Source organism: Somniosus microcephalus, unplaced genomic scaffold (genome assembly GCF_052327205.1).
Source record: "Somniosus microcephalus isolate GS21.2 unplaced genomic scaffold, FLI_Smic_1.0 unresolved_chr4, whole genome shotgun sequence".
In the NCBI taxonomy this organism is placed as follows: domain Eukaryota; kingdom Metazoa; phylum Chordata; class Chondrichthyes; order Squaliformes; family Somniosidae; genus Somniosus; species Somniosus microcephalus.
In genome coordinates, this window is record NW_028225182.1 from 29,607,722 (window position 1) to 29,632,731 (window position 25,010).

General features: G+C 48.3%; 35 non-coding genes across 35 annotated transcripts; all 35 read left to right on the plus strand.

Moving 5' to 3' along the window:
- Nucleotides 1–174: 174 nt before the first annotated feature.
- Nucleotides 175–248, plus strand: trnai-aau (transfer RNA isoleucine (anticodon AAU)). Its single transcript has one exon. It is a non-coding gene; the product is annotated as a tRNA-Ile (tRNA).
- A 527-nt stretch (nt 249–775) lies between these two features.
- Nucleotides 776–847, plus strand: trnae-cuc (transfer RNA glutamic acid (anticodon CUC)). Its single transcript has one exon. It is a non-coding gene; the product is annotated as a tRNA-Glu (tRNA).
- Nucleotides 848–1,739: 892 nt separating this feature from the next.
- trnaf-gaa (transfer RNA phenylalanine (anticodon GAA)) lies at nt 1,740–1,812 on the plus strand. Its single transcript has one exon. It is a non-coding gene; the product is annotated as a tRNA-Phe (tRNA).
- A 415-nt stretch (nt 1,813–2,227) lies between these two features.
- trnai-aau (transfer RNA isoleucine (anticodon AAU)) lies at nt 2,228–2,301 on the plus strand. The gene has a single exon. It is a non-coding gene; the product is annotated as a tRNA-Ile (tRNA).
- A 527-nt stretch (nt 2,302–2,828) lies between these two features.
- On the plus strand, nt 2,829–2,901 carry trnae-cuc (transfer RNA glutamic acid (anticodon CUC)). Its single transcript has one exon. It is a non-coding gene; the product is annotated as a tRNA-Glu (tRNA).
- An 897-nt stretch (nt 2,902–3,798) lies between these two features.
- Nucleotides 3,799–3,871, plus strand: trnaf-gaa (transfer RNA phenylalanine (anticodon GAA)). Its single transcript has one exon. It is a non-coding gene; the product is annotated as a tRNA-Phe (tRNA).
- Nucleotides 3,872–4,286: 415 nt separating this feature from the next.
- Nucleotides 4,287–4,360, plus strand: trnai-aau (transfer RNA isoleucine (anticodon AAU)). Its single transcript has one exon. It is a non-coding gene; the product is annotated as a tRNA-Ile (tRNA).
- Nucleotides 4,361–4,887: 527 nt separating this feature from the next.
- Nucleotides 4,888–4,959, plus strand: trnae-cuc (transfer RNA glutamic acid (anticodon CUC)). Its single transcript has one exon. It is a non-coding gene; the product is annotated as a tRNA-Glu (tRNA).
- An 892-nt stretch (nt 4,960–5,851) lies between these two features.
- trnaf-gaa (transfer RNA phenylalanine (anticodon GAA)) lies at nt 5,852–5,924 on the plus strand. Its single transcript has one exon. It is a non-coding gene; the product is annotated as a tRNA-Phe (tRNA).
- A 414-nt stretch (nt 5,925–6,338) lies between these two features.
- trnai-aau (transfer RNA isoleucine (anticodon AAU)) lies at nt 6,339–6,412 on the plus strand. Its single transcript has one exon. It is a non-coding gene; the product is annotated as a tRNA-Ile (tRNA).
- Nucleotides 6,413–6,932: 520 nt separating this feature from the next.
- trnae-cuc (transfer RNA glutamic acid (anticodon CUC)) lies at nt 6,933–7,004 on the plus strand. Its single transcript has one exon. It is a non-coding gene; the product is annotated as a tRNA-Glu (tRNA).
- An 892-nt stretch (nt 7,005–7,896) lies between these two features.
- trnaf-gaa (transfer RNA phenylalanine (anticodon GAA)) lies at nt 7,897–7,969 on the plus strand. The gene has a single exon. It is a non-coding gene; the product is annotated as a tRNA-Phe (tRNA).
- Nucleotides 7,970–8,383: 414 nt separating this feature from the next.
- Nucleotides 8,384–8,457, plus strand: trnai-aau (transfer RNA isoleucine (anticodon AAU)). The gene has a single exon. It is a non-coding gene; the product is annotated as a tRNA-Ile (tRNA).
- Nucleotides 8,458–8,977: 520 nt separating this feature from the next.
- trnae-cuc (transfer RNA glutamic acid (anticodon CUC)) lies at nt 8,978–9,049 on the plus strand. The gene has a single exon. It is a non-coding gene; the product is annotated as a tRNA-Glu (tRNA).
- Nucleotides 9,050–9,941: 892 nt separating this feature from the next.
- trnaf-gaa (transfer RNA phenylalanine (anticodon GAA)) lies at nt 9,942–10,014 on the plus strand. Its single transcript has one exon. It is a non-coding gene; the product is annotated as a tRNA-Phe (tRNA).
- Nucleotides 10,015–10,429: 415 nt separating this feature from the next.
- On the plus strand, nt 10,430–10,503 carry trnai-aau (transfer RNA isoleucine (anticodon AAU)). The gene has a single exon. It is a non-coding gene; the product is annotated as a tRNA-Ile (tRNA).
- A 527-nt stretch (nt 10,504–11,030) lies between these two features.
- trnae-cuc (transfer RNA glutamic acid (anticodon CUC)) lies at nt 11,031–11,103 on the plus strand. Its single transcript has one exon. It is a non-coding gene; the product is annotated as a tRNA-Glu (tRNA).
- A 1,367-nt stretch (nt 11,104–12,470) lies between these two features.
- Nucleotides 12,471–12,545, plus strand: trnai-aau (transfer RNA isoleucine (anticodon AAU)). Its single transcript has one exon. It is a non-coding gene; the product is annotated as a tRNA-Ile (tRNA).
- Nucleotides 12,546–13,065: 520 nt separating this feature from the next.
- On the plus strand, nt 13,066–13,137 carry trnae-cuc (transfer RNA glutamic acid (anticodon CUC)). The gene has a single exon. It is a non-coding gene; the product is annotated as a tRNA-Glu (tRNA).
- An 897-nt stretch (nt 13,138–14,034) lies between these two features.
- Nucleotides 14,035–14,107, plus strand: trnaf-gaa (transfer RNA phenylalanine (anticodon GAA)). Its single transcript has one exon. It is a non-coding gene; the product is annotated as a tRNA-Phe (tRNA).
- Nucleotides 14,108–14,522: 415 nt separating this feature from the next.
- trnai-aau (transfer RNA isoleucine (anticodon AAU)) lies at nt 14,523–14,597 on the plus strand. Its single transcript has one exon. It is a non-coding gene; the product is annotated as a tRNA-Ile (tRNA).
- A 519-nt stretch (nt 14,598–15,116) lies between these two features.
- Nucleotides 15,117–15,189, plus strand: trnae-cuc (transfer RNA glutamic acid (anticodon CUC)). The gene has a single exon. It is a non-coding gene; the product is annotated as a tRNA-Glu (tRNA).
- Nucleotides 15,190–16,086: 897 nt separating this feature from the next.
- Nucleotides 16,087–16,159, plus strand: trnaf-gaa (transfer RNA phenylalanine (anticodon GAA)). The gene has a single exon. It is a non-coding gene; the product is annotated as a tRNA-Phe (tRNA).
- Nucleotides 16,160–16,574: 415 nt separating this feature from the next.
- trnai-aau (transfer RNA isoleucine (anticodon AAU)) lies at nt 16,575–16,648 on the plus strand. The gene has a single exon. It is a non-coding gene; the product is annotated as a tRNA-Ile (tRNA).
- A 520-nt stretch (nt 16,649–17,168) lies between these two features.
- trnae-cuc (transfer RNA glutamic acid (anticodon CUC)) lies at nt 17,169–17,240 on the plus strand. Its single transcript has one exon. It is a non-coding gene; the product is annotated as a tRNA-Glu (tRNA).
- Nucleotides 17,241–18,131: 891 nt separating this feature from the next.
- trnaf-gaa (transfer RNA phenylalanine (anticodon GAA)) lies at nt 18,132–18,204 on the plus strand. The gene has a single exon. It is a non-coding gene; the product is annotated as a tRNA-Phe (tRNA).
- A 403-nt stretch (nt 18,205–18,607) lies between these two features.
- On the plus strand, nt 18,608–18,681 carry trnai-aau (transfer RNA isoleucine (anticodon AAU)). Its single transcript has one exon. It is a non-coding gene; the product is annotated as a tRNA-Ile (tRNA).
- Nucleotides 18,682–19,201: 520 nt separating this feature from the next.
- On the plus strand, nt 19,202–19,273 carry trnae-cuc (transfer RNA glutamic acid (anticodon CUC)). Its single transcript has one exon. It is a non-coding gene; the product is annotated as a tRNA-Glu (tRNA).
- Nucleotides 19,274–20,641: 1,368 nt separating this feature from the next.
- trnai-aau (transfer RNA isoleucine (anticodon AAU)) lies at nt 20,642–20,716 on the plus strand. The gene has a single exon. It is a non-coding gene; the product is annotated as a tRNA-Ile (tRNA).
- Nucleotides 20,717–21,235: 519 nt separating this feature from the next.
- Nucleotides 21,236–21,308, plus strand: trnae-cuc (transfer RNA glutamic acid (anticodon CUC)). Its single transcript has one exon. It is a non-coding gene; the product is annotated as a tRNA-Glu (tRNA).
- An 897-nt stretch (nt 21,309–22,205) lies between these two features.
- On the plus strand, nt 22,206–22,278 carry trnaf-gaa (transfer RNA phenylalanine (anticodon GAA)). The gene has a single exon. It is a non-coding gene; the product is annotated as a tRNA-Phe (tRNA).
- A 415-nt stretch (nt 22,279–22,693) lies between these two features.
- Nucleotides 22,694–22,767, plus strand: trnai-aau (transfer RNA isoleucine (anticodon AAU)). The gene has a single exon. It is a non-coding gene; the product is annotated as a tRNA-Ile (tRNA).
- Nucleotides 22,768–23,287: 520 nt separating this feature from the next.
- On the plus strand, nt 23,288–23,359 carry trnae-cuc (transfer RNA glutamic acid (anticodon CUC)). The gene has a single exon. It is a non-coding gene; the product is annotated as a tRNA-Glu (tRNA).
- An 891-nt stretch (nt 23,360–24,250) lies between these two features.
- trnaf-gaa (transfer RNA phenylalanine (anticodon GAA)) lies at nt 24,251–24,323 on the plus strand. The gene has a single exon. It is a non-coding gene; the product is annotated as a tRNA-Phe (tRNA).
- Nucleotides 24,324–24,726: 403 nt separating this feature from the next.
- trnai-aau (transfer RNA isoleucine (anticodon AAU)) lies at nt 24,727–24,800 on the plus strand. The gene has a single exon. It is a non-coding gene; the product is annotated as a tRNA-Ile (tRNA).
- Nucleotides 24,801–25,010: the final 210 nt, after the last annotated feature.

Consider the following 25,010-nt stretch of genomic DNA (forward strand, 5'->3'; position numbering starts at 1 on the left):
GACCAGTCTTTCTGTTACTTTGGATTTACACTCTGCCCAGTTGTATATACGAACAGTTAACAATGTTTAAGCGATGTGGTGTGTTCAATGTTTGTGCAGTAACTCGGTCACCCAGTGTGAGCCTGAAAGACAATTTTCCAGCCTAGGTTCGAGCCTGGCCAACGGGAGCATTGTGGCCGGTTAGCTCAGTTGGTGAGAGCGTGGTGCTAATAACGCCAAGGTCGCGGGTTCGATCCCCGTACGGGCCATCAGGATGTTTTCATAATTTTACGCTTTTCCCGCACATTTCCAATACAAACTTTATAAGGAAGCCAATGCACACAGACTCTCACGGGGGATATATTTGGATTAACATCCTTTGCCACCGGGGCTGAGAGACACATCTTTCTGTTCTTTTGTCTTTCTGGGTTTGCTGTTGAAAGTTGAACAGGCGGCATGTTGCCGATAAGTGTCACAGGCAGGTAATACACAGACAGAGCGGCTCTGACCCCGCGAGATGGGTAAAAGGCTTCAGTTCAGGACAAATGCATCAATGAATTGTTCGCCCAGCACCGAGAGAGACAACATCCAGAGAAAAACACAGGAGGAAATCGATTTCAAGTGGATGCCTACCCGCACTTGGTGCCGTGCTTTCGCGAACACGTCTGTTGTGTTCTCATGTAAAAAATATAATTTTGTCCGAACAGTTTGCCTGGCGCGAAAGGATCTGAATTGCAAAGGAGCAAGCATGAAAAGCTGCGTTGATGTGCTTGCTGCCAGGAGGCTGGCTGCAGCTTCCCTGGTGGTCTAGTGGTTAGGATTCGGCGCTCTCACCGCCGCGGCCCGGGTTCGATTCCCGGTCAGGGAACAGTGCGTTTTGGGGCTGTTTGAATTGCCACCATGCAATGCACCCTTACGGAACAATGCTCCGCCCCTGATTCAACTTTCCACACCGCTGCTCAACATCACTCTTCATACAGCGATACAAAATGCACATTCTTGATTTCTGTAAAATGCGTGCTGTTTCAAAGTCAGCAGGACTTGATTTCTGTCAAATTTAGACTGGCTGACTTTAAATGTTGCCAACATTTAACTGCAGCTCACAGTGTCAGGGCAGTCACGGTTTTTATCAGTCTTCCGTATATCTCCTTGCCCACTGCATCTCCCGAACAAACTTAGCTTATCACAGGCACGGCTATCGATTATTTTCATTGCCAGTGTGAAAAATGCAAATTTTGAAACTTACCAACGTGTGCAAGCCTGGAATCAGAGAGTCCGTGGCCCCTGATAACTTGAGCATTAAGATGATCATTAGCCCTTCCTGTATTGCTCAGTAGCCCACTGTGCGAGGAACTAAGAACCACGGGCATTTTCACTTCTGTGTGGGGCTCAGCACCATACCTGCAGCTGAAGATTGAACTTGATTTGGCTCGTGGTCAGTGCTGCTCAGTGAGACTTCGGCCCGTCTCTCCCTTCGCAACCCATCAGTGTGGAGAAAAGAACAGGGAATTTTACACATGTGTTGTGCTCTGTAACTTTATTTGAACATGTCATTGCATTTCACGCTGTGTCCAACACGGTGAGGTCCCCTGTGTCAGCTTTGTATCTTTATCAACACTGCAGCTTTACATTAACAGAACCTGAGCTCCGAGATCTGGTCGGGTCACATTGCCCGAAGTGAGGAATGAGCGAGAGGGGCAATTCCACCCGGGGATAGAAAATCCTCCAAAAGAACGACAGAATACTGCGTTTGACGTGAAGCCGAAATAGCTCAGTTGGGAGAGCGTTAGACTGAAGATCTAAAGGTCCCTGGTTCGATCCCGGGTTTCGGCAGGTTTTAGTTACTTTCTGTCTCCTTCACTACAAAAGGTACGAATCAAGAGAAATTTTACGCTCCTGATGACGCGTTTCCCAAACGAATGGGAGTGAAACCACGTCGGACATGCTGGATCCGGCTCCAACCGTCCGCTGCAGGTTCGAATTCAGTCGGGGTCCCGCCGTCTGCTTTTATACCGGGACAGTGTTTGTGGGAGGGGCTGTGGTGCGACAAAATTTTTTAGAATGAGGTTTGTTAGACCAGTCTTTCTGTTACTTTGGATTTACACTCTGCCCAGTTGTATATACGAACAGTTAACAATGTTTAAGCGATGTGGTGTGTTCAATGTTTGTGCAGTAACTCGGTCACCCAGTGTGAGCCTGAAAGACAATTTTCCAGCCTAGGTTCGAGCCTGGCCAACGGGAGCATTGTGGCCGGTTAGCTCAGTTGGTGAGAGCGTGGTGCTAATAACGCCAAGGTCGCGGGTTCGATCCCCGTACGGGCCATCAGGATGTTTTCATAATTTTACGCTTTTCCCGCACATTTCCAATACAAACTTTATAAGGAAGCCAATGCACACAGACTCTCACGGGGGATATATTTGGATTAACATCCTTTGCCACCGGGGCTGAGAGACACATCTTTCTGTTCTTTTGTCTTTCTGGGTTTGCTGTTGAAAGTTGAACAGGCGGCATGTTGCCGATAAGTGTCACAGGCAGGTAATACACAGACAGAGCGGCTCTGACCCCGCGAGATGGGTAAAAGGCTTCAGTTCAGGACAAATGCATCAATGAATTGTTCGCCCAGCACCGAGAGAGACAACATCCAGAGAAAAACACAGGAGGAAATCGATTTCAAGTGGATGCCTACCCGCACTTGGTGCCGTGCTTTCGCGAACACGTCTGTTGTGTTCTCATGTAAAAAATATAATTTTGTCCGAACAGTTTGCCTGGCGCGAAAGGATCTGAATTGCAAAGGAGCAAGCATGAAAAGCTGCGTTGATGTGCTTGCTGCCAGGAGGCTGGCTGCAGCTTCCCTGGTGGTCTAGTGGTTAGGATTCGGCGCTCTCACCGCCGCGGCCCGGGTTCGATTCCCGGTTCAGGGAACAGTGCGTTTTGGGGCTGTTTGAATTGCCACCATGCAATGCACCCTTACGGAACAATGCTCCGCCCCTGATTCAACTTTCCACACCGCTGCTCAACATCACTCTTCATACAGCGATACAAAATGCACATTCTTGATTTCTGTAAAATGCGTGCTGTTTCAAAGTCAGCAGGACTTGATTTCTGTCAAATTTAGACTGGCTGACTTTAAATGTTGCCAACATTTAACTGCAGCTCACAGTGTCAGGGCAGTCACGGTTTTTATCAGTCTTCCGTATATCTCCTTGCCCACTGCATCTCCCGAACAAACTTAGCTTATCACAGGCACGGCTATCGATTATTTTCATTGCCAGTGTGAAAAATGCAAATTTTGAAACTTACCAACGTGTGCAAGCCTGGAATCAGAGAGTCCGTGGCCCCTGATAACTTGAGCATTAAGAGGATCATTAGCCCTTCCTGTATTGCTCAGTAGCCCACTGTGCGAGGAACTAAGAACCACGGGCATTTTCACTTCTGTGTGGGGCTCAGCACCATACCTGCAGCTGAAGATTGAACTTGATTTGGCTCGTGATCAGTGCGGCTCAGTGAGACTTCGGCCCGTCTCTCCCTTCGCAACCCATCAGTGTGGAGAAAAGAACAGGGAATTTTACACATGTGTTGTGCTCTGTAACTTTATTTGAACATGTCATTGCATTTCACGCTGTGTCCAACACGGTGAGGTCCCCCGTGCTGTGTCAGCTTTGTATCTTTATCAACACTGCAGCTTTACATTAACAGAACCTGAGCTCCGAGATCTGGTCGGGTCACATTGCCCGAAGTGAGGAATGAGCGAGAGGGGCAATTCCACCCGGGGATAGAAAATCCTCCAAAAGAACGACAGAATACTGCGTTTGACGTGAAGCCGAAATAGCTCAGTTGGGAGAGCGTTAGACTGAAGATCTAAAGGTCCCTGGTTCGATCCCGGGTTTCGGCAGGTTTTAGTTACTTTCTGTCTCCTTCACTGCAAAAGGTACGAATCAAGAGAAATTTTACGCTCCTGATGACGCGTTTCCCAAACGAATGGGAGTGAAACCACGTCGGACATGCTGGATCCGGCTCCAACCGTCCGCTGCAGGTTCGAATTCAGTCGGGGTCCCGCCGTCTGCTTTTATACCGGGACAGTGTTTGTGGGAGGGGCTGTGGTGCGACAAAAATTTTTAGAATGAGGTTTGTTAGACCAGTCTTTCTGTTACTTTGGATTTACACTCTGCCCAGTTGTATATACGAACAGTTAACAATGTTTAAGCGATGTGGTGTGTTCAATGTTTGTGCAGTAACTCGGTCACCCAGTGTGAGCCTGAAAGACAATTTTCCAGCCTAGGTTCGAGCCTGGCCAACGGGAGCATTGTGGCCGGTTAGCTCAGTTGGTGAGAGCGTGGTGCTAATAACGCCAAGGTCGCGGGTTCGATCCCCGTACGGGCCATCAGGATGTTTTCATAATTTTACGCTTTTCCCGCACATTTCCAATACAAACTTTATAAGGAAGCCAATGCACACAGACTCTCACGGGGGATATATTTGGATTAACATCCTTTGCCACCGGGGCTGAGAGACACATCTTTCTGTTCTTTTGTCTTTCTGGGTTTGCTGTTGAAAGTTGAACAGGCGGCATGTTGCCGATAAGTGTCACAGGCAGGTAATACACAGACAGAGCGGCTCTGACCCCGCGAGATGGGTAAAAGGCTTCAGTTCAGGACAAATGCATCAATGAATTGTTCGCCCAGCACCGAGAGAGACAACATCCAGAGAAAAACACAGGAGGAAATCGATTTCAAGTGGATGCCTACCCGCACTTGGTGCCGTGCTTTCGCGAACACGTCTGTTGTGTTCTCATGTAAAAAATATAATTTTGTCCGAACAGTTTGCCTGGCGCGAAAGGATCTGAATTGCAAAGGAGCAAGCATGAAAAGCTGCGTTGATGTGCTTGCTGCCAGGAGGCTGGCTGCAGCTTCCCTGGTGGTCTAGTGGTTAGGATTCGGCGCTCTCACCGCCGCGGCCCGGGTTCGATTCCCGGTCAGGGAACAGTGCGTTTTGGGGCTGTTTGAATTGCCACCATGCAATGCACCCTTACGGAACAATGCTCCGCCCCTGATTCAACTTTCCACACCGCTGCTCAACATCACTCTTCATACAGCGATACAAAATGCACATTCTTGATTTCTGTAAAATGCGTGCTGTTTCAAAGTCAGCAGGACTTGATTTCTGTCAAATTTAGACTGGCTGACTTTAAATGTTGCCAACATTTAACTGCAGCTCACAGTGTCAGGGCAGTCACGGTTTTTATCAGTCTTCCGTATATCTCCTTGCCCACTGCATCTCCCGAACAAACTTAGCTTATCACAGGCACGGCTATCGATTATTTTCATTGCCAGTGTGAAAAATGCAAATTTTGAAACTTACCAACGTGTGCAAGCCTGGAATCAGAGAGTCCGTGGCCCCTGATAACTTGAGCATTAAGATGATCATTAGCCCTTCCTGTATTGCTCAGTAGCCCACTGTGCGAGGAACTAAGAACCACGGGCATTTTCACTTCTGTGTGGGGCTCAGCACCATACCTGCAGCTGAAGATTGAACTTGATTTGGCTCGTGATCAGTGCTGCTCAGTGAGACTTCGGCCCGTCTCTCCCTTCGCAACCCATCAGTGTGGAGAAAAGAACAGGGAATTTTACACATGTGTTGTGCTCTGTAACTTTATTTGAACATGTCATTGCATTTCACGCTGTGTCCAACACGGTGAGGTCCCCTGTGTCAGCTTTGTATCTTTATCAACACTGCAGCTTTACATTAACAGAACCTGAGCTCCGAGATCTGGTCGGGTCACATTGCCCGAAGTGAGGAATGAGCGAGAGGGGCAATTCCACCCGGGGATAGAAAATCCTCCAAAAGAACGACAGAATACTGCGTTTGACGTGAAGCCGAAATAGCTCAGTTGGGAGAGCGTTAGACTGAAGATCTAAAGGTCCCTGGTTCGATCCCGGGTTTCGGCAGGTTTTAGTTACTTTCTGTCTCCTTCACTACAAAAGGTACGAATCAAGAGAAATTTTACGCTCCTGATGACGCGTTTCCCAAACGAATGGGAGTGAAACCACGTCGGACATGCTGGATCCGGCTCCAACCGTCCGCTGCAGGTTCGAATTCAGTCGGGGTCCCGCCGTCTGCTTTTATACCGGGACAGTGTTTGTGGGAGGGGCTGTGGTGCGACAAAAATTTTAGAATGAGGTTTGTTAGACCAGTCTTTCTGTTACTTTGGATTTACACTCTGCCCAGTTGTATATACGAACAGTTAACAATGTTTAAGCGATGTGGTGTGTTCAATGTTTGTGCAGTAACTCGGTCACCCAGTGTGAGCCTGAAAGACAATTTTCCAGCCTAGGTTCGAGCCTGGCCAACGGGAGCATTGTGGCCGGTTAGCTCAGTTGGTGAGAGCGTGGTGCTAATAACGCCAAGGTCGCGGGTTCGATCCCCGTACGGGCCATCAGGATGTTTTCATAATTTTACGCTTTTCCCGCACATTTCCAATACAAACTTTATAAGGAAGCCAATGCACACAGACTCTCACGGGGGATATATTTGGATTAACATCCTTTGCCACCGGGGCTGAGAGACACATCTTTCTGTTCTTTTGTCTTTCTGGGTTTGCTGTTGAACAGGCGGCATGTTGCCGATAAGTGTCACAGGCAGGTAATACACAGACAGAGCGGCTCTGACCCCGCGAGATGGGTAAAAGGCTTCAGTTCAGGACAAATGCATCAATGAATTGTTCGCCCAGCACCGAGAGAGACAACATCCAGAGAAAAACACAGGAGGAAATCGATTTCAAGTGGATGCCTACCCGCACTTGGTGCCGTGCTTTCGCGAACACGTCTGTTGTGTTCTCATGTAAAAAATATAATTTTGTCCGAACAGTTTGCCTGGCGCGAAAGGATCTGAATTGCAAAGGAGCAAGCATGAAAAGCTGCGTTGATGTGCTTGCTGCCAGGAGGCTGGCTGCAGCTTCCCTGGTGGTCTAGTGGTTAGGATTCGGCGCTCTCACCGCCGCGGCCCGGGTTCGATTCCCGGTCAGGGAACAGTGCGTTTTGGGGCTGTTTGAATTGCCACCATGCAATGCACCCTTACGGAACAATGCTCCGCCCCTGATTCAACTTTCCACACCGCTGCTCAACATCACTCTTCATACAGCGATACAAAATGCACATTCTTGATTTCTGTAAAATGCGTGCTGTTTCAAAGTCAGCAGGACTTGATTTCTGTCAAATTTAGACTGGCTGACTTTAAATGTTGCCAACATTTAACTGCAGCTCACAGTGTCAGGGCAGTCACGGTTTTTATCAGTCTTCCGTATATCTCCTTGCCCACTGCATCTCCCGAACAAACTTAGCTTATCACAGGCACGGCTATCGATTATTTTCATTGCCAGTGTGAAAAATGCAAATTTTGAAACTTACCAACGTGTGCAAGCCTGGAATCAGAGAGTCCGTGGCCCCTGATAACTTGAGCATTAAGATGATCATTAGCCCTTCCTGTATTGCTCAGTAGCCCACTGTGCGAGGAACTAAGAACCACGGGCATTTTCACTTCTGTGTGGGGCTCAGCACCATACCTGCAGCTGAAGATTGAACTTGATTTGGCTCGTGATCAGTGCTGCTCAGTGAGACTTCGGCCCGTCTCTCCCTTCGCAACCCATCAGTGTGGAGAAAAGAACAGGGAATTTTACACATGTGTTGTGCTCTGTAACTTTATTTGAACATGTCATTGCATTTCACGCTGTGTCCAACACGGTGAGGTCCCCTGTGTCAGCTTTGTATCTTTATCAACACTGCAGCTTTACATTAACAGAACCTGAGCTCCGAGATCTGGTCGGGTCACATTGCCCGAAGTGAGGAATGAGCGAGAGGGGCAATTCCACCCGGGGATAGAAAATCCTCCAAAAGAACGACAGAATACTGCGTTTGACGTGAAGCCGAAATAGCTCAGTTGGGAGAGCGTTAGACTGAAGATCTAAAGGTCCCTGGTTCGATCCCGGGTTTCGGCAGGTTTTAGTTACTTTCTGTCTCCTTCACTACAAAAGGTACGAATCAAGAGAAATTTTACGCTCCTGATGACGCGTTTCCCAAACGAATGGGAGTGAAACCACGTCGGACATGCTGGATCCGGCTCCAACCGTCCGCTGCAGGTTCGAATTCAGTCGGGGTCCCGCCGTCTGCTTTTATACCGGGACAGTGTTTGTGGGAGGGGCTGTGGTGCGACAAAAATTTTAGAATGAGGTTTGTTAGACCAGTCTTTCTGTTACTTTGGATTTACACTCTGCCCAGTTGTATATACGAACAGTTAACAATGTTTAAGCGATGTGGTGTGTTCAATGTTTGTGCAGTAACTCGGTCACCCAGTGTGAGCCTGAAAGACAATTTTCCAGCCTAGGTTCGAGCCTGGCCAACGGGAGCATTGTGGCCGGTTAGCTCAGTTGGTGAGAGCGTGGTGCTAATAACGCCAAGGTCGCGGGTTCGATCCCCGTACGGGCCATCAGGATGTTTTCATAATTTTACGCTTTTCCCGCACATTTCCAATACAAACTTTATAAGGAAGCCAATGCACACAGACTCTCACGGGGGATATATTTGGATTAACATCCTTTGCCACCGGGGCTGAGAGACACATCTTTCTGTTCTTTTGTCTTTCTGGGTTTGCTGTTGAACAGGCGGCATGTTGCCGATAAGTGTCACAGGCAGGTAATACACAGACAGAGCGGCTCTGACCCCGCGAGATGGGTAAAAGGCTTCAGTTCAGGACAAATGCATCAATGAATTGTTCGCCCAGCACCGAGAGAGACAACATCCAGAGAAAAACACAGGAGGAAATCGATTTCAAGTGGATGCCTACCCGCACTTGGTGCCGTGCTTTCGCGAACACGTCTGTTGTGTTCTCATGTAAAAAATATAATTTTGTCCGAACAGTTTGCCTGGCGCGAAAGGATCTGAATTGCAAAGGAGCAAGCATGAAAAGCTGCGTTGATGTGCTTGCTGCCAGGAGGCTGGCTGCAGCTTCCCTGGTGGTCTAGTGGTTAGGATTCGGCGCTCTCACCGCCGCGGCCCGGGTTCGATTCCCGGTCAGGGAACAGTGCGTTTTGGGGCTGTTTGAATTGCCACCATGCAATGCACCCTTACGGAACAATGCTCCGCCTCTGATTCAACTTTCCACACCGCTGCTCAACATCACTCTTCATACAGCGATACAAAATGCACATTCTTGATTTCTGTAAAATGCGTGCTGTTTCAAAGTCAGCAGGACTTGATTTCTGTCAAATTTAGACTGGCTGACTTTAAATGTTGCCAACATTTAACTGCAGCTCACAGTGTCAGGGCAGTCACGGTTTTTATCAGTCTTCCGTATATCTCCTTGCCCACTGCATCTCCCGAACAAACTTAGCTTATCACAGGCACGGCTATCGATTATTTTCATTGCCAGTGTGAAAAATGCAAATTTTGAAACTTACCAACGTGTGCAAGCCTGGAATCAGAGAGTCCGTGGCCCCTGATAACTTGAGCATTAAGATGATCATTAGCCCTTCCTGTATTGCTCAGTAGCCCACTGTGCGAGGAACTAAGAACCACGGGCATTTTCACTTCTGTGTGGGGCTCAGCACCATACCTGCAGCTGAAGATTGAACTTGATTTGGCTCGTGGTCAGTGCTGCTCAGTGAGACTTCGGCCCGTCTCTCCCTTCGCAACCCATCAGTGTGGAGAAAAGAACAGGGAATTTTACACATGTGTTGTGCTCTGTAACTTTATTTGAACATGTCATTGCATTTCACGCTGTGTCCAACACGGTGAGGTCCCCTGTGTCAGCTTTGTATCTTTATCAACACTGCAGCTTTACATTAACAGAACTTGAGCTCCGAGATCTGGTCGGGTCACATTGCCCGAAGTGAGGAATGAGCGAGAGGGGCAATTCCACCCGGGGATAGAAAATCCTCCAAAAGAACGACAGAATACTGCGTTTGACGTGAAGCCGAAATAGCTCAGTTGGGAGAGCGTTAGACTGAAGATCTAAAGGTCCCTGGTTCGATCCCGGGTTTCGGCAGGTTTTAGTTACTTTCTGTCTCCTTCACTACAAAAGGTACGAATCAAGAGAAATTTTACGCTCCTGATGACGCGTTTCCCAAACGAATGGGAGTGACACCACGTCGGACATGCTGGATCCGGCTCCAACCGTCCGCTGCAGGTTCGAATTCAGTCGGGGTCCCGCCGTCTGCTTTTATACCGGGACAGTGTTTGTGGGAGGGGCTGTGGTGCGACAAAAATTTTTAGAATGAGGTTTGTTAGACCAGTCTTTCTGTTACTTTGGATTTACACTCTGCCCAGTTGTATATACGAACAGTTAACAATGTTTAAGCGATGTGGTGTGTTCAATGTTTGTGCAGTAACTCGGTCACCCAGTGTGAGCCTGAAAGACAATTTTCCAGCCTAGGTTCGAGCCTGGCCAACGGGAGCATTGTGGCCGGTTAGCTCAGTTGGTGAGAGCGTGGTGCTAATAACGCCAAGGTCGCGGGTTCGATCCCCGTACGGGCCATCAGGATGTTTTCATAATTTTACGCTTTTCCCGCACATTTCCAATACAAACTTTATAAGGAAGCCAATGCACACAGACTCTCACGGGGGATATATTTGGATTAACATCCTTTGCCACCGGGGCTGAGAGACACATCTTTCTGTTCTTTTGTCTTTCTGGGTTTGCTGTTGAAAGTTGAACAGGCGGCATGTTGCCGATAAGTGTCACAGGCAGGTAATACACAGACAGAGCGGCTCTGACCCCGCGAGATGGGTAAAAGGCTTCAGTTCAGGACAAATGCATCAATGAATTGTTCGCCCAGCACCGAGAGAGACAACATCCAGAGAAAAACACAGGAGGAAATCGATTTCAAGTGGATGCCTACCCGCACTTGGTGCCGTGCTTTCGCGAACACGTCTGTTGTGTTCTCATGTAAAAAATATAATTTTGTCCGAACAGTTTGCCTGGCGCGAAAGGATCTGAATTGCAAAGGAGCAAGCATGAAAAGCTGCGTTGATGTGCTTGCTGCCAGGAGGCTGGCTGCAGCTTCCCTGGTGGTCTAGTGGTTAGGATTCGGCGCTCTCACCGCCGCGGCCCGGGTTCGATTCCCGGTTCAGGGAACAGTGCGTTTTGGGGCTGTTTGAATTGCCACCATGCAATGCACCCTTACGGAACAATGCTCCGCCCCTGATTCAACTTTCCACACCGCTGCTCAACATCACTCTTCATACAGCGATACAAAATGCACATTCTTGATTTCTGTAAAATGCGTGCTGTTTCAAAGTCAGCAGGACTTGATTTCTGTCAAATTTAGACTGGCTGACTTTAAATGTTGCCAACATTTAACTGCAGCTCACAGTGTCAGGGCAGTCACGGTTTTTATCAGTCTTCCGTATATCTCCTTGCCCACTGCATCTCCCGAACAAACTTAGCTTATCACAGGCACGGCTATCGATTATTTTCATTGCCAGTGTGAAAAATGCAAATTTTGAAACTTACCAACGTGTGCAAGCCTGGAATCAGAGAGTCCGTGGCCCCTGATAACTTGAGCATTAAGATGATCATTAGCCCTTCCTGTATTGCTCAGTAGCCCACTGTGCGAGGAACTAAGAACCACGGGCATTTTCACTTCTGTGTGGGGCTCAGCACCATACCTGAAGATTGAACTTGATTTGGCTCGTGATCAGTGCGGCTCAGTGAGACTTCGGCCCGTCTCTCCCTTCGCAACCCATCAGTGTGGAGAAAAGAACAGGGAATTTTACACATGTGTTGTGCTCTGTAACTTTATTTGAACATGTCATTGCATTTCACGCTGTGTCCAACACGGTGAGGTCCCCCGTGCTGTGTCAGCTTTGTATCTTTATCAACACTGCAGCTTTACATTAACAGAACCTGAGCTCCGAGATCTGGTCGGGTCACATTGCCCGAAGTGAGGAATGAGCGAGAGGGGCAATTCCACCCGGGGATAGAAAATCCTCCAAAAGAACGACAGAATACTGCGTTTGACGTGAAGCCGAAATAGCTCAGTTGGGAGAGCGTTAGACTGAAGATCTAAAGGTCCCGGGTTTCGGCAGGTTTTAGTTACTTTCTGTCTCCTTCACTACAAAAGGTACGAATCAAGAGAAATTTTACGCTCCTGATGACGCGTTTCCCAAACGAATGGGAGTGAAACCACGTCGGACATGCTGGATCCGGCTCCAACCGTCCGCTGCAGGTTCGAATTCAGTCGGGGTCCCGCCGTCTGCTTTTATACCGGGACAGTGTTTGTGGGAGGGGCTGTGGTGCGACAAAAATTTTTAGAATGAGGTTTGTTAGACCAGTCTTTCTGTTACTTTGGATTTACACTCTGCCCAGTTGTATATACGAACAGTTAACAATGTTTAAGCGATGTGGTGTGTTCAATGTTTGTGCAGTAACTCGGTCACCCAGTGTGAGCCTGAAAGACAATTTCCCAGCCTAGGTTCGAGCCTGGCCAACGGGAGCATTGTGGCCGGTTAGCTCAGTTGGTGTAGAGCGTGGTGCTAATAACGCCAAGGTCGCGGGTTCGATCCCCGTACGGGCCATCAGGATGTTTTCATAATTTTACGCTTTTCCCGCACATTTCCAATACAAACTTTATAAGGAAGCCAATGCACACAGACTCTCACGGGGGATATATTTGGATTAACATCCTTTGCCACCGGGGCTGAGAGACACATCTTTCTGTTCTTTTGTCTTTCTGGGTTTGCTGTTGAACAGGCGGCATGTTGCCGATAAGTGTCACAGGCAGGTAATACACAGACAGAGCGGCTCTGACCCCGCGAGATGGGTAAAAGGCTTCAGTTCAGGACAAATGCATCAATGAATTGTTCGCCCAGCACCGAGAGAGACAACATCCAGAGAAAAACACAGGAGGAAATCGATTTCAAGTGGATGCCTACCCGCACTTGGTGCCGTGCTTTCGCGAACACGTCTGTTGTGTTCTCATGTAAAAAATATAATTTTGTCCGAACAGTTTGCCTGGCGCGAAAGGATCTGAATTGCAAAGGAGCAAGCATGAAAAGCTGCGTTGATGTGCTTGCTGCCAGGAGGCTGGCTGCAGCTTCCCTGGTGGTCTAGTGGTTAGGATTCGGCGCTCTCACCGCCGCGGCCCGGGTTCGATTCCCGGTCAGGGAACAGTGCGTTTTGGGGCTGTTTGAATTGCCACCATGCAATGCACCCTTACGGAACAATGCTCCGCCTCTGATTCAACTTTCCACACCGCTGCTCAACATCACTCTTCATACAGCGATACAAAATGCACATTCTTGATTTCTGTAAAATGCGTGCTGTTTCAAAGTCAGCAGGACTTGATTTCTGTCAAATTTAGACTGGCTGACTTTAAATGTTGCCAACATTTAACTGCAGCTCACAGTGTCAGGGCAGTCACGGTTTTTATCAGTCTTCCGTATATCTCCTTGCCCACTGCATCTCCCGAACAAACTTAGCTTATCACAGGCACGGCTATCGATTATTTTCATTGCCAGTGTGAAAAATGCAAATTTTGAAACTTACCAACGTGTGCAAGCCTGGAATCAGAGAGTCCGTGGCCCCTGATAACTTGAGCATTAAGATGATCATTAGCCCTTCCTGTATTGCTCAGTAGCCCACTGTGCGAGGAACTAAGAACCACGGGCATTTTCACTTCTGTGTGGGGCTCAGCACCATACCTGCAGCTGAAGATTGAACTTGATTTGGCTCGTGATCAGTGCGGCTCAGTGAGACTTCGGCCCGTCTCTCCCTTCGCAACCCATCAGTGTGGAGAAAAGAACAGGGAATTTTACACATGTGTTGTGCTCTGTAACTTTATTTGAACATGTCATTGCATTTCACGCTGTGTCCAACACGGTGAGGTCCCCCGTGCTGTGTCAGCTTTGTATCTTTATCAACACTGCAGCTTTACATTAACAGAGCCTGAGCTCCGAGATCTGGTCGTGTCACATTGCCCGAAGTGAGGAATGAGCGAGAGGGGCAATTCCACCCGGGGATAGAAAATCCTCCAAAAGAACGACAGAATACTGCGTTTGACGTGAAGCCGAAATAGCTCAGTTGGGAGAGCGTTAGACTGAAGATCTAAAGGTCCCTGGTTCGATCCCGGGTTTCGGCAGGTTTTAGTTACTTTCTGTCTCCTTCACTACAAAAGGTACGAATCAAGAGAAATTTTACGCTCCTGATGACGCGTTTCCCAAACGAATGGGAGTGAAACCACGTCGGACATGCTGGATCCGGCTCCAACCGTCCGCTGCAGGTTCGAATTCAGTCGGGGTCCCGCCGTCTGCTTTTATACCGGGACAGTGTTTGTGGGAGGGGCTGTGGTGCGACAAAAAATTTTAGAATGAGGTTTGTTAGACCAGTCTTTCTGTTACTTTGGATTTACACTCTGCCCAGTTGTATATACGAACAGTTAACAATGTTTAAGCGATGTGGTGTGTTCAATGTTTGTGCAGTAACTCGGTCACCCAGTGTGAGCCTGAAAGACAATTTCCCAGCCTAGGTTCGAGCCTGGCCAACGGGAGCATTGTGGCCGGTTAGCTCAGTTGGTGTAGAGCGTGGTGCTAATAACGCCAAGGTCGCGGGTTCGATCCCCGTACGGGCCATCAGGATGTTTTCATAATTTTACGCTTTTCCCGCACATTTCCAATACAAACTTTATAAGGAAGCCAATGCACACAGACTCTCACGGGGGATATATTTGGATTAACATCCTTTGCCACCGGGGCTGAGAGACACATCTTTCTGTTCTTTTGTCTTTCTGGGTTTGCTGTTGAACAGGCGGCATGTTGCCGATAAGTGTCACAGGCAGGTAATACACAGACAGAGCGGCTCTGACCCCGCGAGATGGGTAAAAGGCTTCAGTTCAGGACAAATGCATCAATGAATTGTTCGCCCAGCACCGAGAGAGACAACATCCAGAGAAAAACACAGGAGGAAATCGATTTCAAGTGGATGCCTACCCGCACTTGGTGCCGTGCTTTCGCGAACACGTCTGTTGTGTTCTCATGTAAAAAATATAATTTTGTCCGAACAGTTTGCCTGGCGCGAAAGGATCTGAATTGCAAAGGAGCAAGCATGAAAAGCTGCGTTGATGTGCTTGCTGCCAGGAGGCTGGCTGCAGCTCCCCTGGTGGTCTAGTGGTTAGGATTCGGCGCTCTCACCGCCGCGGCCCGGGTTCGATTCCCGGTCAGGGAACAGTGCGTTTTGGGACTGTTTGAATTGCCACCATGCAATACACCCTTACGGAACAATGCTCCGCCCCTGATTCAACTTTCCACACCGCTGCTCAACATCACTCTTCATACAGCGATACAAAATGCACATTCTTGATTTCTGTAAAATGCGTGCTGTTTCAAAGTCAGCAGGACTTGATTTCTGTCAAATTTAGACTGGCTGACTTTAAATGTTGCCAACATTTAACTGCAGCTCACAGTGTCAGGGCAGTCACGGTTTTTATCAGTCTTCCGTATATCTCCTTGCCCACTGCATCTCCCGAACAAACTTAGCTTATCACAGGCACGGCTATCGATTATTTTCATTGCCAGTGTGAAAAATGCAAATTTTGAAACTTACCAACGTGTGCAAGCCTGGAATCAGAGAGTCCGTGGCCCCTGATAACTTGAGCATTAAGATGATCATTAGCCCTTCCTGTATTGCTCAGTAGCCCACTGTGCGAGGAACTAAGAACCACGGGCATTTTCACTTCTGTGTGGGGCTCAGCACCATACCTGCAGCTGAAGATTGAACTTGATTTGGCTCGTGATCAGTGCGGCTCAGTGAGACTTCGGCCCGTCTCTCCCTTCGCAACCCATCAGTGTGGAGAAAAGAACAGGGAATTTTACACATGTGTTGTGCTCTGTAACTTTATTTGAACATGTCATTGCATTTCACGCTGTGTCCAACACGGTGAGGTCCCCCGTGCTGTGTCAGCTTTGTATCTTTATCAACACTGCAGCTTTACATTAACAGAGCCTGAGCTCCGAGATCTGGTCGTGTCACATTGCCCGAAGTGAGGAATGAGCGAGAGGGGCAATTCCACCCGGGGATAGAAAATCCTCCAAAAGAACGACAGAATACTGCGTTTGACGTGAAGCCGAAATAGCTCAGTTGGGAGAGCGTTAGACTGAAGATCTAAAGGTCCCTGGTTCGATCCCGGGTTTCGGCAGGTTTTAGTTACTTTCTGTCTCCTTCACTACAAAAGGTACGAATCAAGAGAAATTTTACGCTCCTGATGACGCGTTTCCCAAACGAATGGGAGTGAAACCACGTCGGACATGCTGGATCCGGCTCCAACCGTCCGCTGCAGGTTCGAATTCAGTCGGGGTCCCGCCGTCTGCTTTTATACCGGGACAGTTTTTGTGGGAGGGGCTGTGGTGCGACAAAAATTTTTAGAATGAGGTTTGTTAGACCAGTCTTTCTGTTACTTTGGATTTACACTCTGCCCAGTTGTATATACGAACAGTTAACAATATTTAAGCGATGTGGTGTGTTCAATGTTTGTGCAGTAACTCGGTCACCCAGTGTGAGCCTGAAAGACACTTTCCCAGCCTAGGTTCGAGCCTGGCCAACGGGAGCATTGTGGCCGGTTAGCTCAGTTGGTGAGAGCGTGGTGCTAATAACGCCAAGGTCGCGGGTTCGATCCCCGTACGGGCCATCAGGATGTTTTCATAATTTTACGCTTTTCCCGCACATTTCCAATACAAACTTTATAAGGAAGCCAATGCACACAGACTCTCACGGGGGATATATTTGGATTAACATCCTTTGCCACCGGGGCTGAGAGACACATCTTTCTGTTCTTTTGTCTTTCTGGGTTTGCTGTTGAACAGGCGGCATGTTGCCGATAAGTGTCACAGGCAGGTAATACACAGACAGAGCGGCTCTGACCCCGCGAGATGGGTAAAAGGCTTCAGTTCAGGACAAATGCATCAATGAATTGTTCGCCCAGCACCGAGAGAGACAACATCCAGAGAAAAACACAGGAGGAAATCGATTTCAAGTGGATGCCTACCCGCACTTGGTGCCGTGCTTTCGCGAACACGTCTGTTGTGTTCTCATGTAAAAAATATAATTTTGTCCGAACAGTTTGCCTGGCGCGAAAGGATCTGAATTGCAAAGGAGCAAGCATGAAAAGCTGCGTTGATGTGCTTGCTGCCAGGAGGCTGGCTGCAGCTTCCCTGGTGGTCTAGTGGTTAGGATTCGGCGCTCTCACCGCCGCGGCCCGGGTTCGATTCCCGGTCAGGGAACAGTGCGTTTTGGGACTGTTTGAATTGCCACCATGCAATGCACCCTTACGGAACAATGCTCCGCCCCTGATTCAACTTTCCACACCGCTGCTCAACATCACTCTTCATACAGCGATACAAAATGCACATTCTTGATTTCTGTAAAATGCGTGCTGTTTCAAAGTCAGCAGGACTTGATTTCTGTCAAATTTAGACTGGCTGACTTTAAATGTTGCCAACATTTAACTGCAGCTCACAGTGTCAGGGCAGTCACGGTTTTTATCAGTCTTCCGTATATCTCCTTGCCCACTGCATCTCCCGAACAAACTTAGCTTATCGCAGGCACGGCTATCGATTATTTTCATTGCCAGTGTGAAAAATGCAAATTTTGAAACTTACCAACGTGTGCAAGCCTGGAATCAGAGAGTCCGTGGCCCCTGATAACTTGAGCATTAAGATGATCATTAGCCCTTCCTGTATTGCTCAGTAGCCCACTGTGCGAGGAACTAAGAACCACGGGCATTTTCACTTCTGTGTGGGGCTCAGCACCATACCTGAAGATTGAACTTGATTTGGCTCGTGATCAGTGCGGCTCAGTGAGACTTCGGCCCGTCTCTCCCTTCGCAACCCATCAGTGTGGAGAAAAGAACAGGGAATTTTACACATGTGTTGTGCTCTGTAACTTTATTTGAACATGTCATTGCATTTCACGCTGTGTCCAACACGGTGAGGTCCCCCGTGCTGTGTCAGCTTTGTATCTTTATCAACACTGCAGCTTTACATTAACAGAACCTGAGCTCCGAGATCTGGTCGGGTCACATTGCCCGAAGTGAGGAATGAGCGAGAGGGGCAATTCCACCCGGGGATAGAAAATCCTCCAAAAGAACGACAGAATACTGCGTTTGACGTGAAGCCGAAATAGCTCAGTTGGGAGAGCGTTAGACTGAAGATCTAAAGGTCTCTGGTTCGATCCCGGGTTTCGGCAGGTTTTAGTTACTTTCTGTCTCCTTCACTACAAAAGGTACGAATCAAGAGAAATTTTACGCTCCTGATGACGCGTTTCCCAAACGAATGGGAGTGAAACCACGTCGGACATGCTGGATCCGGCTCCAACCGTCCGCTGCAGGTTCGAATTCAGTCGGGGTCCCGCCGTCTGCTTTTATACCGGGACAGTTTTTGTGGGAGGGGCTGTGGTGCGACAAAAAATTTTAGAATGAGGTTTGTTAGACCAGTCTTTCTGTTACTTTGGATTTACACTCTGCCCAGTTGTATATACGAACAGTTAACAATGTTTAAGCGATGTGGTGTGTTCAATGTTTGTGCAGTAACTCGGTCACCCAGTGTGAGCCTGAAAGACAATTTCCGAGCCTGGCCAACGGGAGCATTGTGGCCGGTTAGCTCAGTTGGTGAGAGCGTGGTGCTAATAACGCCAAGGTCGCGGGTTCGATCCCCGTACGGGCCATCAGGATGTTTTCATAATTTTACGCTTTTCCCGCACATTTCCAATACAAACTTTATAAGGAAGCCAATGCACACAGACTCTCACGGGGGATATATTTGGATTAACATCCTTTGCCACCGGGGCTGAGAGACACATCTTTCTGTTCTTTTGTCTTTCTGGGTTTGCTGTTGAACAGGCGGCATGTTGCCGATAAGTGTCACAGGCAGGTAATACACAGACAGAGCGGCTCTGACCCCGCGAGATGGGTAAAAGGCTTCAGTTCAGGACAAATGCATCAATGAATTGTTCGCCCAGCACCGAGAGAGACAACATCCAGAGAAAAACACAGGAGGAAATCGATTTCAAGTGGATGCCTACCCGCACTTGGTGCCGTGCTTTCGCGAACACGTCTGTTGTGTTCTCATGTAAAAAATATAATTTTGTCCGAACAGTTTGCCTGGCGCGAAAGGATCTGAATTGCAAAGGAGCAAGCATGAAAAGCTGCGTTGATGTGCTTGCTGCCAGGAGGCTGGCTGCAGCTTCCCTGGTGGTCTAGTGGTTAGGATTCGGCGCTCTCACCGCCGCGGCCCGGGTTCGATTCCCGGTCAGGGAACAGTGCGTTTTGGGGCTGTTTGAATTGCCACCATGCAATGCACCCTTACGGAACAATGCTCCGCCTCTGATTCAACTTTCCACACCGCTGCTCAACATCACTCTTCATACAGCGATACAAAATGCACATTCTTGATTTCTGTAAAATGCGTGCTGTTTCAAAGTCAGCAGGACTTGATTTCTGTCAAATTTAGACTGGCTGACTTTAAATGTTGCCAACATTTAACTGCAGCTCACAGTGTCAGGGCAGTCACGGTTTTTATCAGTCTTCCGTATATCTCCTTGCCCACTGCATCTCCCGAACAAACTTAGCTTATCACAGGCACGGCTATCGATTATTTTCATTGCCAGTGTGAAAAATGCAAATTTTGAAACTTACCAACGTGTGCAAGCCTGGAATCAGAGAGTCCGTGGCCCCTGATAACTTGAGCATTAAGATGATCATTAGCCCTTCCTGTATTGCTCAGTAGCCCACTGTGCGAGGAACTAAGAACCACGGGCATTTTCACTTCTGTGTGGGGCTCAGCACCATACCTGCAGCTGAAGATTGAACTTGATTTGGCTCGTGGTCAGTGCTGCTCAGTGAGACTTCGGCCCGTCTCTCCCTTCGCAACCCATCAGTGTGGAGAAAAGAACAGGGAATTTTACACATGTGTTGTGCTCTGTAACTTTATTTGAACATGTCATTGCATTTCACGCTGTGTCCAACACGGTGAGGTCCCCTGTGTCAGCTTTGTATCTTTATCAACACTGCAGCTTTACATTAACAGAACTTGAGCTCCGAGATCTGGTCGGGTCACATTGCCCGAAGTGAGGAATGAGCGAGAGGGGCAATTCCACCCGGGGATAGAAAATCCTCCAAAAGAACGACAGAATACTGCGTTTGACGTGAAGCCGAAATAGCTCAGTTGGGAGAGCGTTAGACTGAAGATCTAAAGGTCCCGGGTTTCGGCAGGTTTTAGTTACTTTCTGTCTCCTTCACTACAAAAGGTACGAATCAAGAGAAATTTTACGCTCCTGATGACGCGTTTCCCAAACGAATGGGAGTGAAACCACGTCGGACATGCTGGATCCGGCTCCAACCGTCCGCTGCAGGTTCGAATTCAGTCGGGGTCCCGCCGTCTGCTTTTATACCGGGACAGTGTTTGTGGGAGGGGCTGTGGTGCGACAAAAAATTTTAGAATGAGGTTTGTTAGACCAGTCTTTCTGTTACTTTGGATTTACACTCTGCCCAGTTGTATATACGAACAGTTAACAATGTTTAAGCGATGTGGTGTGTTCAATGTTTGTGCAGTAACTCGGTCACCCAGTGTGAGCCTGAAAGACAATTTCCCAGCCTAGGTTCGAGCCTGGCCAACGGGAGCATTGTGGCCGGTTAGCTCAGTTGGTGTAGAGCGTGGTGCTAATAACGCCAAGGTCGCGGGTTCGATCCCCGTACGGGCCATCAGGATGTTTTCATAATTTTACGCTTTTCCCGCACATTTCCAATACAAACTTTATAAGGAAGCCAATGCACACAGACTCTCACGGGGGATATATTTGGATTAACATCCTTTGCCACCGGGGCTGAGAGACACATCTTTCTGTTCTTTTGTCTTTCTGGGTTTGCTGTTGAACAGGCGGCATGTTGCCGATAAGTGTCACAGGCAGGTAATACACAGACAGAGCGGCTCTGACCCCGCGAGATGGGTAAAAGGCTTCAGTTCAGGACAAATGCATCAATGAATTGTTCGCCCAGCACCGAGAGAGACAACATCCAGAGAAAAACACAGGAGGAAATCGATTTCAAGTGGATGCCTACCCGCACTTGGTGCCGTGCTTTCGCGAACACGTCTGTTGTGTTCTCATGTAAAAAATATAATTTTGTCCGAACAGTTTGCCTGGCGCGAAAGGATCTGAATTGCAAAGGAGCAAGCATGAAAAGCTGCGTTGATGTGCTTGCTGCCAGGAGGCTGGCTGCAGCTCCCCTGGTGGTCTAGTGGTTAGGATTCGGCGCTCTCACCGCCGCGGCCCGGGTTCGATTCCCGGTCAGGGAACAGTGCGTTTTGGGACTGTTTGAATTGCCACCATGCAATACACCCTTACGGAACAATGCTCCGCCCCTGATTCAACTTTCCACACCGCTGCTCAACATCACTCTTCATACAGCGATACAAAATGCACATTCTTGATTTCTGTAAAATGCGTGCTGTTTCAAAGTCAGCAGGACTTGATTTCTGTCAAATTTAGACTGGCTGACTTTAAATGTTGCCAACATTTAACTGCAGCTCACAGTGTCAGGGCAGTCACGGTTTTTATCAGTCTTCCGTATATCTCCTTGCCCACTGCATCTCCCGAACAAACTTAGCTTATCACAGGCACGGCTATCGATTATTTTCATTGCCAGTGTGAAAAATGCAAATTTTGAAACTTACCAACGTGTGCAAGCCTGGAATCAGAGAGTCCGTGGCCCCTGATAACTTGAGCATTAAGATGATCATTAGCCCTTCCTGTATTGCTCAGTAGCCCACTGTGCGAGGAACTAAGAACCACGGGCATTTTCACTTCTGTGTGGGGCTCAGCACCATACCTGCAGCTGAAGATTGAACTTGATTTGGCTCGTGATCAGTGCGGCTCAGTGAGACTTCGGCCCGTCTCTCCCTTCGCAACCCATCAGTGTGGAGAAAAGAACAGGGAATTTTACACATGTGTTGTGCTCTGTAACTTTATTTGAACATGTCATTGCATTTCACGCTGTGTCCAACACGGTGAGGTCCCCCGTGCTGTGTCAGCTTTGTATCTTTATCAACACTGCAGCTTTACATTAACAGAGCCTGAGCTCCGAGATCTGGTCGTGTCACATTGCCCGAAGTGAGGAATGAGCGAGAGGGGCAATTCCACCCGGGGATAGAAAATCCTCCAAAAGAACGACAGAATACTGCGTTTGACGTGAAGCCGAAATAGCTCAGTTGGGAGAGCGTTAGACTGAAGATCTAAAGGTCCCTGGTTCGATCCCGGGTTTCGGCAGGTTTTAGTTACTTTCTGTCTCCTTCACTACAAAAGGTACGAATCAAGAGAAATTTTACGCTCCTGATGACGCGTTTCCCAAACGAATGGGAGTGAAACCACGTCGGACATGCTGGATCCGGCTCCAACCGTCCGCTGCAGGTTCGAATTCAGTCGGGGTCCCGCCGTCTGCTTTTATACCGGGACAGTTTTTGTGGGAGGGGCTGTGGTGCGACAAAAATTTTTAGAATGAGGTTTGTTAGACCAGTCTTTCTGTTACTTTGGATTTACACTCTGCCCAGTTGTATATACGAACAGTTAACAATATTTAAGCGATGTGGTGTGTTCAATGTTTGTGCAGTAACTCGGTCACCCAGTGTGAGCCTGAAAGACACTTTCCCAGCCTAGGTTCGAGCCTGGCCAACGGGAGCATTGTGGCCGGTTAGCTCAGTTGGTGAGAGCGTGGTGCTAATAACGCCAAGGTCGCGGGTTCGATCCCCGTACGGGCCATCAGGATGTTTTCATAATTTTACGCTTTTCCCGCACATTTCCAATACAAACTTTATAAGGAAGCCAATGCACACAGACTCTCACGGGGGATATATTTGGATTAACATCCTTTGCCACCGGGGCTGAGAGACACATCTTTCTGTTCTTTTGTCTTTCTGGGTTTGCTGTTGAACAGGCGGCATGTTGCCGATAAGTGTCACAGGCAGGTAATACACAGACAGAGCGGCTCTGACCCCGCGAGATGGGTAAAAGGCTTCAGTTCAGGACAAATGCATCAATGAATTGTTCGCCCAGCACCGAGAGAGACAACATCCAGAGAAAAACACAGGAGGAAATCGATTTCAAGTGGATGCCTACCCGCACTTGGTGCCGTGCTTTCGCGAACACGTCTGTTGTGTTCTCATGTAAAAAATATAATTTTGTCCGAACAGTTTGCCTGGCGCGAAAGGATCTGAATTGCAAAGGAGCAAGCATGAAAAGCTGCGTTGATGTGCTTGCTGCCAGGAGGCTGGCTGCAGCTTCCCTGGTGGTCTAGTGGTTAGGATTCGGCGCTCTCACCGCCGCGGCCCGGGTTCGATTCCCGGTCAGGGAACAGTGCGTTTTGGGACTGTTTGAATTGCCACCATGCAATGCACCCTTACGGAACAATGCTCCGCCCCTGATTCAACTTTCCACACCGCTGCTCAACATCACTCTTCATACAGCGATACAAAATGCACATTCTTGATTTCTGTAAAATGCGTGCTGTTTCAAAGTCAGCAGGACTTGATTTCTGTCAAATTTAGACTGGCTGACTTTAAATGTTGCCAACATTTAACTGCAGCTCACAGTGTCAGGGCAGTCACGGTTTTTATCAGTCTTCCGTATATCTCCTTGCCCACTGCATCTCCCGAACAAACTTAGCTTATCGCAGGCACGGCTATCGATTATTTTCATTGCCAGTGTGAAAAATGCAAATTTTGAAACTTACCAACGTGTGCAAGCCTGGAATCAGAGAGTCCGTGGCCCCTGATAACTTGAGCATTAAGATGATCATTAGCCCTTCCTGTATTGCTCAGTAGCCCACTGTGCGAGGAACTAAGAACCACGGGCATTTTCACTTCTGTGTGGGGCTCAGCACCATACCTGAAGATTGAACTTGATTTGGCTCGTGATCAGTGCGGCTCAGTGAGACTTCGGCCCGTCTCTCCCTTCGCAACCCATCAGTGTGGAGAAAAGAACAGGGAATTTTACACATGTGTTGTGCTCTGTAACTTTATTTGAACATGTCATTGCATTTCACGCTGTGTCCAACACGGTGAGGTCCCCCGTGCTGTGTCAGCTTTGTATCTTTATCAACACTGCAGCTTTACATTAACAGAACCTGAGCTCCGAGATCTGGTCGGGTCACATTGCCCGAAGTGAGGAATGAGCGAGAGGGGCAATTCCACCCGGGGATAGAAAATCCTCCAAAAGAACGACAGAATACTGCGTTTGACGTGAAGCCGAAATAGCTCAGTTGGGAGAGCGTTAGACTGAAGATCTAAAGGTCCCTGGTTCGATCCCGGGTTTCGGCAGGTTTTAGTTACTTTCTGTCTCCTTCACTACAAAAGGTACGAATCAAGAGAAATTTTACGCTCCTGATGACGCGTTTCCCAAACGAATGGGAGTGAAACCACGTCGGACATGCTGGATCCGGCTCCAACCGTCCGCTGCAGGTTCGAATTCAGTCGGGGTCCCGCCGTCTGCTTTTATACCGGGACAGTTTTTGTGGGAGGGGCTGTGGTGCGACAAAAAATTTTAGAATGAGGTTTGTTAGACCAGTCTTTCTGTTACTTTGGATTTACACTCTGCCCAGTTGTATATACGAACAGTTAACAATGTTTAAGCGATGTGGTGTGTTCAATGTTTGTGCAGTAACTCGGTCACCCAGTGTGAGCCTGAAAGACAATTTCCGAGCCTGGCCAACGGGAGCATTGTGGCCGGTTAGCTCAGTTGGTGAGAGCGTGGTGCTAATAACGCCAAGGTCGCGGGTTCGATCCCCGTACGGGCCATCAGGATGTTTTCATAATTTTACGCTTTTCCCGCACATTTCCAATACAAACTTTATAAGGAAGCCAATGCACACAGACTCTCACGGGGGATATATTTGGATTAACATCCTTTGCCACCGGGGCTGAGAGACACATCTTTCTGTTCTTTTGTCTTTCTGGGTTTGCTGTTGAACAGGCGGCATGTTGCCGATAAGTGTCACAGGCAGGTAA